The sequence below is a fragment of the Mesoplodon densirostris genome, chromosome 3 (assembly GCF_025265405.1).
Source record: "Mesoplodon densirostris isolate mMesDen1 chromosome 3, mMesDen1 primary haplotype, whole genome shotgun sequence".
NCBI classification, from domain to species: Eukaryota; Metazoa; Chordata; class Mammalia; order Artiodactyla; family Ziphiidae; genus Mesoplodon; species Mesoplodon densirostris.
In genome coordinates, this window is record NC_082663.1 from 175,006,774 (window position 1) to 175,023,157 (window position 16,384).

Sequence of the window (16,384 nt, forward strand, 5' to 3'; positions counted from 1 at the left end):
AAGTCGGAGCTGGAGTCGGGTGCGCTGGCTTCCCTAGGTGTGCTGAGATCTTCCTGGGACTTGGGCCTAAAACTTGTGTGGCTTTGTCATGTTCCGAATGAGGCCTGAAAGGTGATATTTGAGGTCTGAAGACTTGAGAACTCTACCTGGCACCAAGGGCCACCAACACTAGTAATTTCAGGAGTTTAGAATTCTACCCGTTTTACCCAATGGAAGAGGAAACTGAGGATCGTCAGGGAAGGGGCAAGCCCAAGTCTCAGAGAACCAAGGAAGCAAATCTCATGAGAGCTGCATCGAGATTACTGTAGTCTTGTATCGAATTAGTCTCCACCCGTCCATTCCCAGGTCCATTCCATCTTCCTGCAGAATGCTAAGAAAGCCAATTACAAACCCTAACAAAAGAATTCCAGGGTTTAATGGAAATTCGGAACGGCCGCTGTCTGGTACAGCGAACTCCCAACGTGCATCACTTTATGATAGGCAAGAAAAAGAAGTTAATAATTGCCCACTAGATTGTTGTATGTGGCGGCAAACAAAACTTAGGTTTTGAGAAGGAAGGGAAAGGGAGAAAATAATATTGGCCCCAAGTATGCACTAGGTCCTTGAATTACTTGTATTCTTCCTTCTACTTCACAGCAGTGTCACTGATCCATGTTTCCCTTTTGGCTGTCATGGAACGGAAGCAAAGAGCCAAGTTTTGTGTCTTAACAGTTTTTTAGTTAAGACACACAAACTTCTACGTTTTCCTTCCCTCTTTTGGTAATTTTTATTGCGCTAGTAATGTATGAGTATCTGCTCATTTTTAAAAATGAAACGTATTTTCAGTAATAAGTATTCCCGCTATCCTTCAGAAAATGGGAAACGGAAAACCCTAAGTTAAAAGAATTTGTACAAAAGTCACACATTAGCAGTCTAGCCAAAGAGATGGCCAAAAGACAAGGGACTGGACTCCAGAACGAATTTTCTTTCAACCCAATCTCTTCTTTGCTTTGTTCACGTGCCAAACAGCTTCCTGGTGACTTTATATTTTTGCTGTTGTGGTTAGAGAAACTTGTTTTTGTTAACAGTGAACTAAAACATTTTTAAGCTTCACGAATTCTAAACAAAAGGATACATAAGGAGGTTCCTTTTAATCATGGAATAGCCATTGTACAAAGAGTCTGATAAGTCTGGTATTACTAGAGTGTAAATAATTTAATAATTACAAATTATCTAGCCAAGTGTTAAACAGTAGTATTTCTCAGAGAATAATGGTAGCAGAGATTTACCAGATGATTTTAAGTTATCTTATGCCCAAATCTCAGTTCCTCCAAGTCCATTTATAGACTTGGTCCATTACCAGATGATTTTAAGTTATGCCTGTATCTCAGTTCCTCCAAGTCCGTTTATATTTAGCTAAACATTCATTAAATCAAAAATAATGTTAAAACACTTGGAGTGGATTGAAAGATAACATTGAATAAAAGAACTGGACTCGTGGTAACTAGGAATGTATATAAAGTGGACCTAAAAAGGGGCTCACAGCCACTCACAACTTCCAATAAGAAGAGAAAGATTAAACGTCTGCCTCCTGTTGCTCACCAAAGCCTTCTTCTAATGTATGGAGGATGATATACTTGTGCTTCACTCATACTTCTCTGCAGCAACTAAAGGTGCCTGGGAATTCCTGCATAGGGTTTTGTTTGTTTGTTTGTTTGTTTTGTGCTACGCGGGCCTCTCAGTGTTGTGGCCTCTCCCGTTGCGGAGCACAGGCTCCGGACGCGCAGGCTCAGCGACCATGGCTCACGGGCCTAGCCCATCCGCGGCATGTGGGATCTTCCCCGGACTGGGGCATGAACCCGTGTCCCCTGCATCGGCAGGCAGACTCTCAACCACTGCGCCACCAGGGAAGCCCCTGCATAGGGTTTTGATAGGTTGTCACGTCTAAGTGATTAAAAGAAATGTGGAACAATTTCAAAAAATCAGGTGGTAAACTGCTGATACCACTGTGCCCATGTTTGGGTTGGAAGACAAAAGGACATTCCTGCTCCCCAGACAGAAAGCTGCCACCCCTCTGCATGTATCTGCATCTTCCCCTGACTTCTTTACTTCATTCCCTTTCTCAGGCCGTTTTCTTCCTCTCCTTCCAGTTGAAAAACAATCCTCTTTCTAATTTCTTTTTTTTTTTTAATTTAGTGCACTACAGCACTTTGTTTTTCTCTTTTAATGTTTATACCCTTGTTTTTTCGCTGACTGCAATTAGCTGAAAATGGTTAGAATCTGCCCCATAGAACAGACTCTGCGGGCCCTTAACTCACCCTGGCAAGTGAACTACTGCCTTTCTCTATTCGTCTTGCTTTCCCAAACGACTACTTAAAACGTCAACTCTCTTCCAACCTGAGATCTTCCAGTTTACATCCTTGCTTTTGGCAGATGACATTGTCTCATATTTTGTTAAGAAAATAGAAAGTTTCAAAGAGGAACTGCCTGAACTTCAGACCTCCAAATCTACAAACTAAGTTATATCTGCACCTGTCCTCACTTCTTTTGCTTGTTTCAATGCGGCAATTTCCTTCTACCTGAAGTCAACCCTTATATTTGTGCTCTGGCTCCTTCCCTCTCAGGAAACTTTGTATGAATCCAGTGTCCCTCTCTCTTGCTCTTGTATTTTTAACCTCTTTCTCTCTACAGGCTCATTTCCATCAATGATAAACATGCTACAGTATCTTGCCGTCATAACTACTATCCTTTCTTTTCACAGTTGGGCATTTCAAAGCATTGTTTGCATTTGTCTAAACTTGACATAATCCGTAATTGTCAGACAATTTGTTTAGTGACAATCTTTTACTATACTGTAAGCTTTGTGAGGAAACAGACCATGTCTGCTCTATTCACCACTGTATCCTCAGAGCATAGCACGATGTTGGCTAAAGCAGGTACTCAATACATATTTGCAAATGGATGAATAATGGATGAATAGGATGTCAAGTAATGAGAGATTATATAATAATACATATTATACATATAATAACATATATCGGTGATTTATAATGATTATAATTTGTAATTGACTCTGGATGCACGGGAAATTTCTGAAATACACACCAAATGTTAACAGTTCATGGCACTATAGGATGCACTCAGTAAGTATTTGTTAAATGATGAAAGAAATTATCTCTCGATGGCATCATAGAACAGGTGAGTTTCACCTTGTTTATATTTTTCTGTATTTGAATTTTTTACAATAATTTTGCATTCTTTTTCTCTTTTCTAAAAAATAGTACAAGGGGGCTTCCCTGGTGGTGTGGTGGTTAAGAATCCGCCTGCCAATGCAGGGGACACGGGTTCGAGTCCTGGTCCGGGAAGATCCCACATGCTGCGGAGCAACTAAGCCTGTGTGCCACAACTACTGAGCCTGCACTCTAGAGCCTGTGAGCCACAACTAGTGAGCCCACGTGCCACAACTACTGAAGCCCGTGTGCCTAGAGCCCGTGCTCCGCAACAAGAGAAGCCACCACAATGAGAAGCCCGCACAGCACAACAAAGAGTAGCCCTTGCTCGCCGCAACTAGAGAAAGCCCGTGCACAGCAACAAAGACCCAATGCAGCCAAAAAAATAATAATAATTAAAAACAAAATAGTACAAGACTTCCCTGGTGATCCAGTAGTTAAGACTCCTCGCTTCCACTGCAGGGGGCACAGGTTCGATCCCTGATCGGGGAACTAAAATCCCACATGCTGTGTGGCATGGCCAAAAACAACAACAACAAAAATAGTATAAACATATCCTTACCACTATTAATTTTTAGGCCTATCCTTGAAAATCTTTTCTGTGCTTTAGATATATACATGTGTATACAGTTTGTACGTATTTTAAAATAATTATGTATACACAGGAGGTTGCAAAAAGAGATTATGTGTACCACTTCACTCAGTTTTTTCTAATCTCATGTAATTATAGTACAATATCAAAACCAGGATATTGACATTGGTACAATGTGTGTGCATATAATTGTATGACATTTTATCACATGTAGATTCATATAGCCACCATTGCAATCAAGGTACAGAACTCTTCCATCACCACAAAGATACGCCTTGTGCTCCCTCTTTATACTCACGTCCACCCCCATTTCTCTCACCATTCCTAACCCTTTGTCACTAATCTGGTTTCCATCTCTATGATTTCATCATTTCCAGATGTTATGTAAATGGAAATATATGGTATATGCCTTTTGAGATTGGCCTTTTTCACTCAGAATAAGGCCTGTGAGATTTATTCAAGCTATTGTGTGTATCAGTAGTCCATTTCCTCTTATGGCTGAGAAGGATTCCCTGGTATGGATTTATCACAGTTTGTCTAACCACCTATTGGACATTGTGATGGTTTCCACTTTTTGGCTTTTACAAATAAAATAGACCGTTTGTATGTAATGAAATTATTGATATTTTAAGGCTTCAGTCTGCCACTTTATTGTTTTCTGGTTTTGGTTTTTCTATTTTCTTTTTCCCGTCTTTCTGTTGGTTACTCAGACATGAGTTAAGAATTCCATTTTGATTTGTCTGTATTGTTTTAAAGTGTATCTCTTTGTATAAATTTTTAGTGATTGCTCTATTATATATACATAACTTAGCAGTCTACTGGTGGTAATATTTTACTAGTTCCAGTGACATATAAAAACCTTGACTGCTAATTAAGTTCCTTTACTGTCTCTAGTTAATAATTGTCTTAAATATTTCCTCTACGTGCATTGAGAACCATATCGAACAACGTTACGATTTTTGCTTCAATCATCAGATACAACCTAGAAATTTCAAGGAGAAGGACAGTGTTGTATTTACCCATGTTTTTATTCTTTCCATTGTTCTTTCTTCCTAATGTCCCAAGATTCCTTTTTGTTTAGAGAACCTCTTTTAGTCATTCTCTTAGGATAGGTTTGCTAGCAACAAATTCTTTCAGGCTTGCTTCATTTGACAATGTCCTGACTTCTCCTTTATTACTAAAGCGTATTCTCACTGCTTATAGAATCTGGATTGACAGTTCTTTTCTTTTGGCACTTGAAAAATTGCGACTTCCTTCTGGCCTCCATAGTTTTAGAGGAGAAATCTGTCAATAAAATTGTTTTTCCTGGGCTTCCCTTGTGGCGCAGTGGTTGAGAGTCCGCCTGCCGATGCAGGGGACACGGGTTTGTGCCCCAGTCCGGGAAGATCCCACATGCCGCGGAGCGGCTAGGCCCGTGAGCCATGGCCGCTGAACCTGTGCGTCTGGAGCCTGTGCTCCGCAACGGGAGAGGCCACAACAGTGAGAGGCCTGCGTACCGGAAAAAAAAAAAATTGCTTTTCCCACTGTTTATAAGCTATTGTTTCTTTCTTGCTGCTTTCAAGAATTTTTTTCAAAAAAAATTTTTTTTTCTTTGTCTTTAGTTTTCAGAAGTTTGACTATGCTGTGTCTTGGTGGAGATTTATTTAGGTTTATTCTATTTGAGATTCACTCAGCCTTTTTATTCTATATGTTTATGTCTTTTGCCAGTTTGGGAATTTTTAGACATTATTTCTTCACATACTTTTCGTGGTTGTGGTAGAAGTCCAAGCTCCTCATTAGGCCTCCTTTGACACCCCATGTGGGCAGGAAAGGGCACCCCATTACTCTTGTACAGGGGTGAGGGTTCAGGTTCTCCACCAGCCTCCAGTGATACCACCCAAGTTGGGAGGTAGAGGGGTGCTTCATCACTACACCCCACATGGCCTCCACTGGAAGATAGTAAAAGTTCTGGCTTCCCACTCAGTCTTCTCTGACACTATCCTGGAAGGGAGTTGGAGTACCTCATTTTAGCCTGGCAAGGGTGAAAGGCTAGACTTCCCACTGGGCTACTGCTGACAGAGGTGGTGGAACCACCACTTTTTCTTGTGATATTTGGTTGGAGTATGGCAACATGTCAGTGGTCTCCAAGAACACTCCTTTGTTCAATGATTCACCAGGAAGACTCAGAGGACTCAATTTATTGTTGTATTCACAGTTGGGATTTACAGCAGAAGGTTACAAAGCAAAATCAGCAAAGGGAAAAGCTTCAAGGAATGAAGTCTAGAGGAAACAAAGCACAAGATTCTAAGAGTTCTCTCTCAGTGGAATGGCCCATGGTGTGCTCAGTTTTTCAATCAGTGAATTGTGATGACACATATGAAGGGTTTTCTCCTGGGAAGCTCTTTAGAGATTCGGCACCCAAGGTTTCTGGAGGTCTGGTCATGTAGGTACTCACTTCCTAATATCAATTTCAGACTCCCAAAAGGAAAGCAGGTGAGCAGCATAAACCACATGGTTTCCGTGAACAATCTAGGCACAGTGAGACACTCTTCTCATTTAGGGAAGGTTTAATATCAGTGCAGGAAACTATCAGGGAAGTTCCCAGATGCCAGCCAAGGGCCAGCCTCGCAAACAGGACTTTCTGGTGACAACAGGCTCAGGCCTCCCACGTTGACTCCTTTCTGCACAAGTGGTTATTAACTAAATGTTTTCTCTCTTGCTATGCTGTGGATTTCCTGGTTCTTTGTCTAGAGAGAACAGGCTTTTTGTCTGAGCCCACTGACATTTCCAGGTTGCCAGTATCCCTAGCACCCCAACTATGAAGTAAAAAGAAAACAGAGAACTCACTCCCTTGTCTTTCCAGGTAAGTAGCCAATCTGCCTTCTCTCCACCTTTCAGTCTTCTTATATTTGTTTTATAGCATCCAGGGTTTTTAGCTGTACTTGGCAGGAGGAATGGGGAGAAATGCAACTACTCTGTCTCATCCCAGAACAGGAAGTCTCTGTATTACTTTTAAAATTAAGAGAAAAGTGATTTTTTAAATTTTCATTTTGAAAACAGAGTATATATATATATATATATATATATATATATATATATACATATAGACATACATACATATATAAACAAAGCATACATATATACACATACATATATATATTAAAAATAGGCTTAATTAATTTATTTATTTGCGGTACGCGGGCCTCTCACTGTTGTGGCCTCTCCCGTTGCAGAGCACAGGCTCTGGACGCGCAGGCTCAGCGGCCATGACTCACGGGCCCAGCCGCTCCGCGGCATGTGGGATCTTCCCGGACCGGGCCACGAACCCGTGTCCCCTGCATCGGCAGGCAGACTCTCAACCACCGCGCCACGAGGGAAGTCCGGCTTAATTTTTTAAATTGGATTTAGAACATAACGTGGGATCTATCCTCTTAAAAAAATTCTAGATATACAGTACAGTATCCCTGAAGGCAGTTACACATGCAGAGTGTTAACTGTAAAACCTGTGCTTCTGGTTTATATCCAAAGTCATGTGTATAGGAGACAATATCTTCTTAATCATGTGAGAAATAATTACAAATGTCTCCCTACCCACACATTCTAGACTAATGAACTATTTCTGAGATGAAAAATTTAGTATGATATACTGCAACCTAATCAACATTCAATTTGAAATCTTAAACAAGAACATCAAATTGTTATTATGTTGCAGTATTGCACATTATGAGGGCAATTTCATTTATTTGTTTTTTATATCCACAGTGACTCATAAGTGGATAAATTAATGTCTCCCAACTTCAATAAATATTAATGAAATGTCTAGACTGTTAGAATGTAAACATTTACAATGTGACAAAGCAAGTTTTGATCACCAGTAAGCTATCTGTAATGAATAGTTTACCATTGTTTTATTCATTATACTTCTAATTGTCAGGAAACATTTCTTTAGCAATGTGTTAATGTCCAAAAAGCATTAGATGGTGTTCTAGAGGCAGCCTTGCCTAAAATTATCCTCCTGACCTTGAGGTAATCAATTTCCCCTGACCGCAATACCTGTTTATAAAAACGAGCTAATTGAATAACCAAAAGATGCTTTTAAATTCTATATTTTAAATCTCTAGGGCTTCCCTGGTGGCACAGTGATTAAGAATCTGCCTGCCAATGCAGGGGACACGGGTTCAAGCCCTGGTCCAGGAAGATCCCCCATGCCACGGAGCAACTAAGCCTGTGTGCCACAACTACTGAGCCTGCACTGTAGAGTCCGCGAGCCACAACTACTGAGCCCACGTGCCACAACTACTGAAGCCTGCGTGCCTAGAGCCCATGCTCTGCAACAAGAGAAGCCACCGCGATGAGAAGCCTGTGCACCACAACGAAGAGTAGCCCCCACTCACTGCAACTAGAGGAAGCCCACCTGCAGCTGCGAAGACCCAATGCAGCCAAATAGAAATAAATATATTTATTTATTAAAAAAATAATAAATCTCTAGGGGACTTCCCTGGTGGTCCCGTGGTTAAGACTTTGCCTTCCAATGTAGGGGGTGCGGGTTTGTTCCTTGGTCGGAGAGCTAAGATCCCACATCCCTTGAGGCCAAGAAAACAAAAAACAGAAGCAATATTGTAACAAATTCAATAAAGACTTTTTAAAAAACTGGTCCACATCAAAAAAAAATTTGTTTTAAATCTCTAGGTTTTCATTCAATAGTTCTCAAACAACAGCCTATGGACCTGTTTGTGTCATGGTTTCCATCAGTCTTTCACTTTCAAAATTAGAAATATAAAGATCATGTAGTGCGTTTTCATAAAGCCAAATGGAAAAATCACGTTCTTTTTCATTGATAGCTTTTATAGCTTTTATTACTTCCCTCATGTCTGTGTTTATCCTTCCTGGAATTTCCAGAGCTTCATTATTCATAGTGAAATAAACTTCATAGAGAATTTACATTTAGTATTTAAATTTTCATTGATAACATCAAAGTGGTACATTTTTTTCTTGAAGTATTACCTCAAGGTTTTTGTTTTGAAATATTATTTATGATGTTAACTAACAGAAACTTAATCAGGCTAGCTTGTGTTAAAAAAGTGGGGACTGGGGTGGGGAAGAAGGGAAGTATTACAAGGGCACAGTACCTGACAGAGGGTATTAATTAAATGTTGCTGAACCAGGTACCAAGACAAGTTTAAGATCTTTCACAATAAATCCACAGACCTTATCCTTAGAGTACTGCTATTAATATGACTCTGACGCCCAGTCTCTGTATCCCTCAACTTCAAATCCCCAAATCCTGGGATCAGATCTTGTGGTGGCGTAACTTAGGTGACATGTCTGTCTCTGGACCAGTCAACTCCTTCAAGGGCATCAGGTTCTGCCTAAGCCTGCCTTGGCTACTGGGGAGGGATCTCAGGGAAGAAGGCCTCCCTGTAGGTCAAACAGCCACTCCTGAAGTGTCTTCTATACTGATAGTTAAGGGTGTTAATTCTCTTCCTGACAGGTCTCAATATTATTCTTTTTATCTTCTTAACATTCTAGTTAATTCAATATTTATTCATCCACTCTATTCTTTAGTAATAGTCACATTTTATCTGTAAGCAAATCATTCATTTTCATCCTCTCCATCCATATCTCAGCTCTTTGGATTTACACTAATTTTATTTTATTTTGTTTGAACGAATATTTATTTTACGTTTTCTTAACACCATAAAATTCACCATTTTAAACTGTACAGTTCAGTGGATTTTAGTATAGTCACAACCGTCATCACTATCTAACCTCAAAAATTTCCATCACCCTGCGAAGTGATCCAATATTTGTTTGGTGTTCCACTTCCCCCTTCCTCTAGCTCTTGGCAACCACTAATTTGCTTTCTGTCTCAACCAGTTTGCCTACAATGGACATTTAACATAAATGGAATCATAGAGTGTGTGGATTTGCGTCTGGCTTCTTTCACTTAACATAGTGTTGTGGGTTTTTAAAATTTTTTTATTTATTTATTTATTTTTGGCTGCATTGGGTCTTCGTTGCTGCGCATGGACTTTTTCTAGTTGCGGCAAGCGGGGGCTACTCTTCATTGAGGTGCGCGGGCTTCTTATTGCGGTGGCTTCCCTTGTTGCAGAGCACGGGATCTAGGCGTGCGGGCTTCAGTAGTTGTGGCTCATGGGCTCTAGAGCGCAGGCTCAGTAGTTGTGGCGACGGGCTTAGTTGCTCCACGACATGTTAGCCACCAGGGAAGTCCATCATAGTGTTTTAAAGGTTCATCCATATTCTCATCTGTATTAGTATTTTATTCCTTTTTATGGTTCTATTGTGTGGCTATGCCACATTTTGTTTATTCATTCATCAGTTGATGGACATTTGTGTTGTTTCCACTTTTTGGACATTATAGATAATGCTGCTATAGACATTTGTGTACAAGTTGTGTGGACATACATTTTCAATTCATTTGGGTAGATGCCCAGAAGTGGAATATCTAGGTCATATGGTATCTCTATTGTTTAACTTTTTGAGGACCTGCCAAACTGGATTTACACAAATTTTAAATTCTACCACCTGCAAATGTATTTTAGCTATCATTGCTACTAACATATGAAGAAATATTAAATACTTACAAATTAGTTCATGGTTCTTAAAAAAAATTAACACAAATCTCTCCATTATTTTCTTCTTAGAATTGCCCCCTCAGAATTTGATTACATTTGAATAACTTTGATTTTTTTTTAATAACTCTGATTTTGACATGAGTCACAGTTACTATTCCCTTTTTGGTATAGTGAATCTAAGTATAACTTCTTTCTTCATTACTTTCCCATAATAATATTCCTAATTAACAATGACAATGATAACAGCTATTGTTTATTCATGTAAGCACCTTAGTTGTATTACTTCATTTAATTCTCATAACAAACTAAAGAGCAAACTGTATATTCTGATTTTACTCATTGTTTGAGAAAATCACGAGCAGCTGTCTGTTTAAAAGCACAATTTGTTACTTGATGTTCTATTTTTAACCTTGGTTTAATTCAGTTTCTGATCCCTCAACAAGGCTGGAGAATGCAACCTTAGGACTCCAATAAACAGTCACAGACATATCATTAGCACTGCTTTTTAGTTGTATTGATTATTATTTCTAATCAATGGTCAGCACATCTGATATCTGGTACTATTCCCTCCAGATGTCTTCTGTATCAACTGATTTGGACAGGGTGCTTTTATGATCATGAGAAATGGAACTTCAAACATTACTTAATTAGGTGCCTGTTTGCTTTCTGTTTCTGTTTGTTTATTTCAATAAGCTGCTCCAGTGATCCTTCCATTTCTGAGTTATATCCCACTTCCGATTCTGTTTTCTGAACTGCTCACTCTGATCATTCTGCTGGTTCCCTTATTATTAAGTTACTAACCGCTGACACCTGCCCATATCAACATGTCTAAGAAATGCCTTTAACAGGTTAAGTATTATCATTACACCCATTGTGCAGATAAGGAAACTGAGACATAGTGGAGTGCTTAAGTCACACCAAGGAGTTAGTGGAAGATTTGCACCCAGGTAGTTTGACTGCAGAGCAAAATTAACCAATAGAAACATAATTTGAATCACATATGTATAATTTTAAATTTTCCAGTAGTCACATAAAACAAGTAAAGACAGGAAATATCCATTTTAATACTATTTTTATTCAACCCAATATACCCAAAATATTATAATTTCAACATGTAATTAATATAAAAAACTAATGAGATATTTCATCTGCTTTTCTTCATACTAAGTCTTAGAAATCCATTGTGTCTTTTCATTTCTCCAAAGAACACATACAGATGGCCAACAAATGCATGAAAAGATGCTCAGCATCACTAATCATTAGAGAAATGCACATCAAAACCACAATGAGGTATCACCTCACACAGGTTAGAATGGCCATCATCAAAAAGTCTACAAACGATAAATGCTGGAGAGGGTGTGGAAAAAAAGGAGCCCTCCTGCACTGTTGGTGGGAATGTAAGTTGATACAGCCACTGTGGAGAACAGTATGGAGGTTCCTTAAAAAACTAAAAATAGGGCCTCCCTGGTGGCGCAGTGGTTGAGAGTCCGCCTGCCGATGCAGGGGATACGGGTTCGTGCCCCGGTCTGGGAGGGTCCCATGTGCCGCGGAGCGGCTGGGCCTGTGAGCCATGGCCGCTGGGCCTGTGCATCCGGAGCCTGTGCTCCGCAACGGGGGAGGCCACAACAGTGAGAGGCCCGCATACAGCAAAAAAAAAAAAAAAAAAAAAAAACTAAAAATAGAACTACCATATGACCCAGCAATCCCACTACTGGGCATATACCCTGAGAAAACCATAATTCAAAAAGATACATGTACCGCAGTGTTCATTGCAACATTATTTACAATAGCCAGGACATGGAAGCAAACTAAATGTCCATCAACAGATGATTGGATAAAGAAGATGTGGCACATATATACAATGGAATATTACTCTGTCATATAAAGGAATGAAATTGAGTTATTTGTAGTGAGGTGGATGGACCTAGAATTTTTCATACAAAATGAAGTAAGTCAGAAAGAGAAAAACAAACACCATATACTAATGCATATATACGAAATTTTAAAAAACGGTACTGATGAACCTAGTGGCAGGGCAGGAATAAAGACACAGACATAGAGAACAGACTTGAGGACACAGGGTGGGGGAAGGGGAAGCTGGGATGAAGTGAGAGAGTAGCATTGACATATATATACTACCAAATGTAAAATGGATGGCTAGTGGGAAGCTGCTGCATAGCACAGGGAGGTCAGCTCAGTGCTTTGTGACCACCTAGAGGGATGGGATAGGGAGGGTGGGAGGGATGCTCAAGAGGGAGGGGTTATGGGGATATATGTATACATATAGTTGATTCACTTTGTTATATAGCAGAAACTAACACAACACTGTAAAGCATTTATACTCCAGTAAAGATGTGGAAAAAAAAAAGAATTCCATTGTGTCTTTTATACTCAGAGCACATCTCAGTTCATACTAGCCATATTTCAAGTGCTCAGTAACCACACGTGGATGGTGGCTACTGTACTGGGTAACGTAGCTTTAGAGTATGCCTTTTTAACTGTTTATTCTTCCTCCCCCAGTACTTCTCTATACTATTATATCTTCGTTATGATTTTGTAAACATTTCTTTGCCTTTCCCCAAATTTTATCGTATTGGAATTGAAATAATCCATAACTTGGGCATGGAAATTTTTACAATCACACCACTCAAAAGGAAAAATTTAAACACCCCTTCCAAATACTTAGAATGCTATTATTGCATTCATAATTCATTTGTGGGGGAAAATGAAGTTGTTGGTATTCTTTAGTCTTTAAAACTTCATAAAAAAATAACTATACTTAGTATCTGTGGGTTCAAACTGGAATTTAACTCACTCAACATTTGTTGTGCACCTGCAGTAACACAAACGACCAGCTGGCAGAAGGAAGAAAAGATGCCCTGAAGGAGGGCAGGTATATGAGAGAGATGAGATCTGAGTGTAAACACATCTGTTACCTGCTTTTCCCGTCTCCTCCCTAGGGAAATTCCAATCTTAATTGTCAGTGTGCACTGTAAGTCTTTTTTTTTTCTTTTTATGTTTTATATCTAATTTCTCATATAACAATAGTGTTATATACTGAATTTACTTATAGTACCAAGACAATCTTGGCATTTTGTAAATACTTTCTTTTTTTAATTTTCTAATTTTATTTTATTTATTTTTTCATACAGCAGTTTTTTATTAGTCATCAATTTTACACACATCAGTGTATACGTGTCAATCCCAATTGTCCAATTCATCACACCACCACCCCCAACCCCCCGTGGCTTTCCCCCCTTGGTGTCCATATGTTTGTTCTCTACACCCGTGTCTCAATTTCTGCCCTGCAAACCGGTTCATCTGTACTATTTTTCTAGGTTCCACATATATGCATTCATACATGATATTTGTTTTTCTCTTTCTGACTTACTTCACTCTGTATGACAGTCTCTAGATCCACCCATGTCTCAACAAATGACCCAATTTCATTCCTTTTTATGGCTGAGTAATATACCTTTGTATATATGTACCACATCTTCTTTATAAATTTGTCTGTTGATGGGCATTTGTGTTGCTTCCATGACCTGGCTATTGTAAATATTGCTGCAATGAACATTGGGGTGCACCGGTCTTTTTGAATTATGGTTTTCTCAGGATATATGCCCAGTAGTGGGATTGCTGGATCATATGGTAATTCTATTTTTAGTTTTATAAGGGACCTCCATACTGTTCTCCATAGTGGCTGTATCAATTTACATTCCCACCAACAGTGCAAGAGGGTTCCCTTTTCTGCACACCCTTTCCAGCATTTATTGTTTGTAGAATTTTGATGACGGCCATTCTGACCAGAGTGAGGTGATAACTCACTGTAGTTTTGATTTGCATTTCTCTAACGTTTAGTGATGTTGAACATCCTTTCATGTGTTTCTTAGCAATCCGTATATCTCCTTTGGAGAAATGTCTATTTAGGTCTTCTGCCCATTTTTGGATTGGGTTCTTTGTTTTTTTGATATTGAGCTGCATGAGCTGCTTGTATATTTTGGAGATTAATCCTTTGTCAGTTGCTTCATTTGTAAATATTTTCTCCCATTCTGAGGGTTGTCTTTTTGTCTTGTTTATGGTTTCCTTTGCTGTGCAAAGCTTTGAAGTTTCATTAGGTCCCATTTGTTTATTTTTGTTTTTATTTCCATTACTCTAAGAGGTGGATCAAAAAAGATCTTGCTGTGACTTATGTCAAAGAGTATTCTTCCTATGTTTTCCTCTAAGAGTTTTATAGTGTCCAGTCTTACATTTAGGTCTCTAATCAATTTTGAATTTATTTTTGTGTATGATGTTAGAGAGTCTTCTGATTTCATTCTTTTACATGTAGCTGTCCAGCTTTCCCAGCACCACTTTTTGAAGAGACTGTCTTTTCTCCATTGTATATCCTTGACTCTTTTGTCATAGATTACTTGACCATAGGTGCATGGGTTTATCTCTGGGCTTTCTATCTTGTTCCATTGATCTATGTTTCTGTTTTTGTGCCAGTACCATATTGTCTTGATTACTGCAGCTTTGTAGTATAGTCTGATGTCAGGGAAGCTGATTCCTCCAGCTCGGTTTTTTTCCCTCAAGACTGCTTTGGCTATTCGGGGTCTTTTGTGTCTCCATACAAATAATAAGATTTTTTGTTCTAGTTCTGTAAAAAATGCCATTGGTAATTTGATAGGGATTGCATTGAATCTGTAGATTGCTTTGGGTAATATAGTCATTTTCACAATATTGATTCTTCCAATCCAAGAACATGGTATATCTATCCATCTGTTGGTATCATCTTTAATTACTTACATCAGTGTCTTATAGTTTTCTGCATACAGGTCTTTTGTCTCCCTAGGTAGGTTTATTCCTAGGTATTTTATACTTTTTGTTGCAATGGTAAATGGGAGTGTTTCTTTCATTTCTCTTTCAGATATTTCATCATTAGTGTGTAGGAATGCAAGAGATTTCTGTGCATTAATTTTGTATCCTGCAACTTAACCAAATTCATCGATTAGCTCTAGTAGTTTTCTGGTGGCATCTTTAGGATTCTCTATGTATAGTATCATGTCATCTGTAAACAGTGACAGTTTTACTTCTTCTTTTCCAGTTTGTATTCCTTTTATTCCTTTTTCTTCTCTGATTGCCATGGCTAGGACTTGCAAAACTATGTTGAATGATAGTGGTGAGAGTGGACATCTTTATCTTATTCCTGTCTTAGAGGAAATGCTTTCAGTTTTTCACCATTGAGAATGATGTTTGCTGTGGGTTTGTCATATATGGCCTTTATTATGTTGAGGTAGGTTCCCTCTATACACACTTTCTGGAGAGTCTTTGTCATAAATGGGTGTTGAATTTTGTCAAAAGCTTTTTCTGCATCTATTGAGATGATCATATGGTTTTTATTCTTCAATATGTTAATATGGTGTATCACATTGATTGACTTGCATATACTGAAGAATCCTTGCATCCCTGGGATAATTCCCACTTGATCATGGTGTATGATCCTTTTAATGTGTTGGTGGATTCTGTTTGCTAGTATTTTGTTGAAGATTTTTGCATCTATATTCATCAGTGATATTGGTCTGTAATTTTCTTTTTTTGTAGTGTCTTTGTCTGGTTTTGGTATCAGGGCGATGGGGGCCTCATAGAATGAGTTTGGGAGTGTTCCTTCTTCTGCAATTTTTTGGAAGAGTTTGAGAAGGATGGGTGTTAGCTCTCCTCTAAATGTTTGATAGAATTCATCTGTGAAGCCATCTAGTCCTGGGCTTTTGTGTGTTGGAAGATTTTTAATCACAGTTTGAATTTCATTACTTGTGATTGGTCTGTTCATATTTTCTATTTCTTCCTGGTTCAGTCTTGGAAGGTTCTACCTTTCTAAGAATTTGTCCATTTCTTCCAGGTTGTCCATTTATTGGCATAGAGTTGCTTGTAGTGGTCTCTTAGGATGCTTTGTATTTCTGCAGTGTCTGTTGTAACTTCTCCTTTTTCATTTCTAATTTTATTGATTTGAGTCCTCTCCCTCTTTTTCT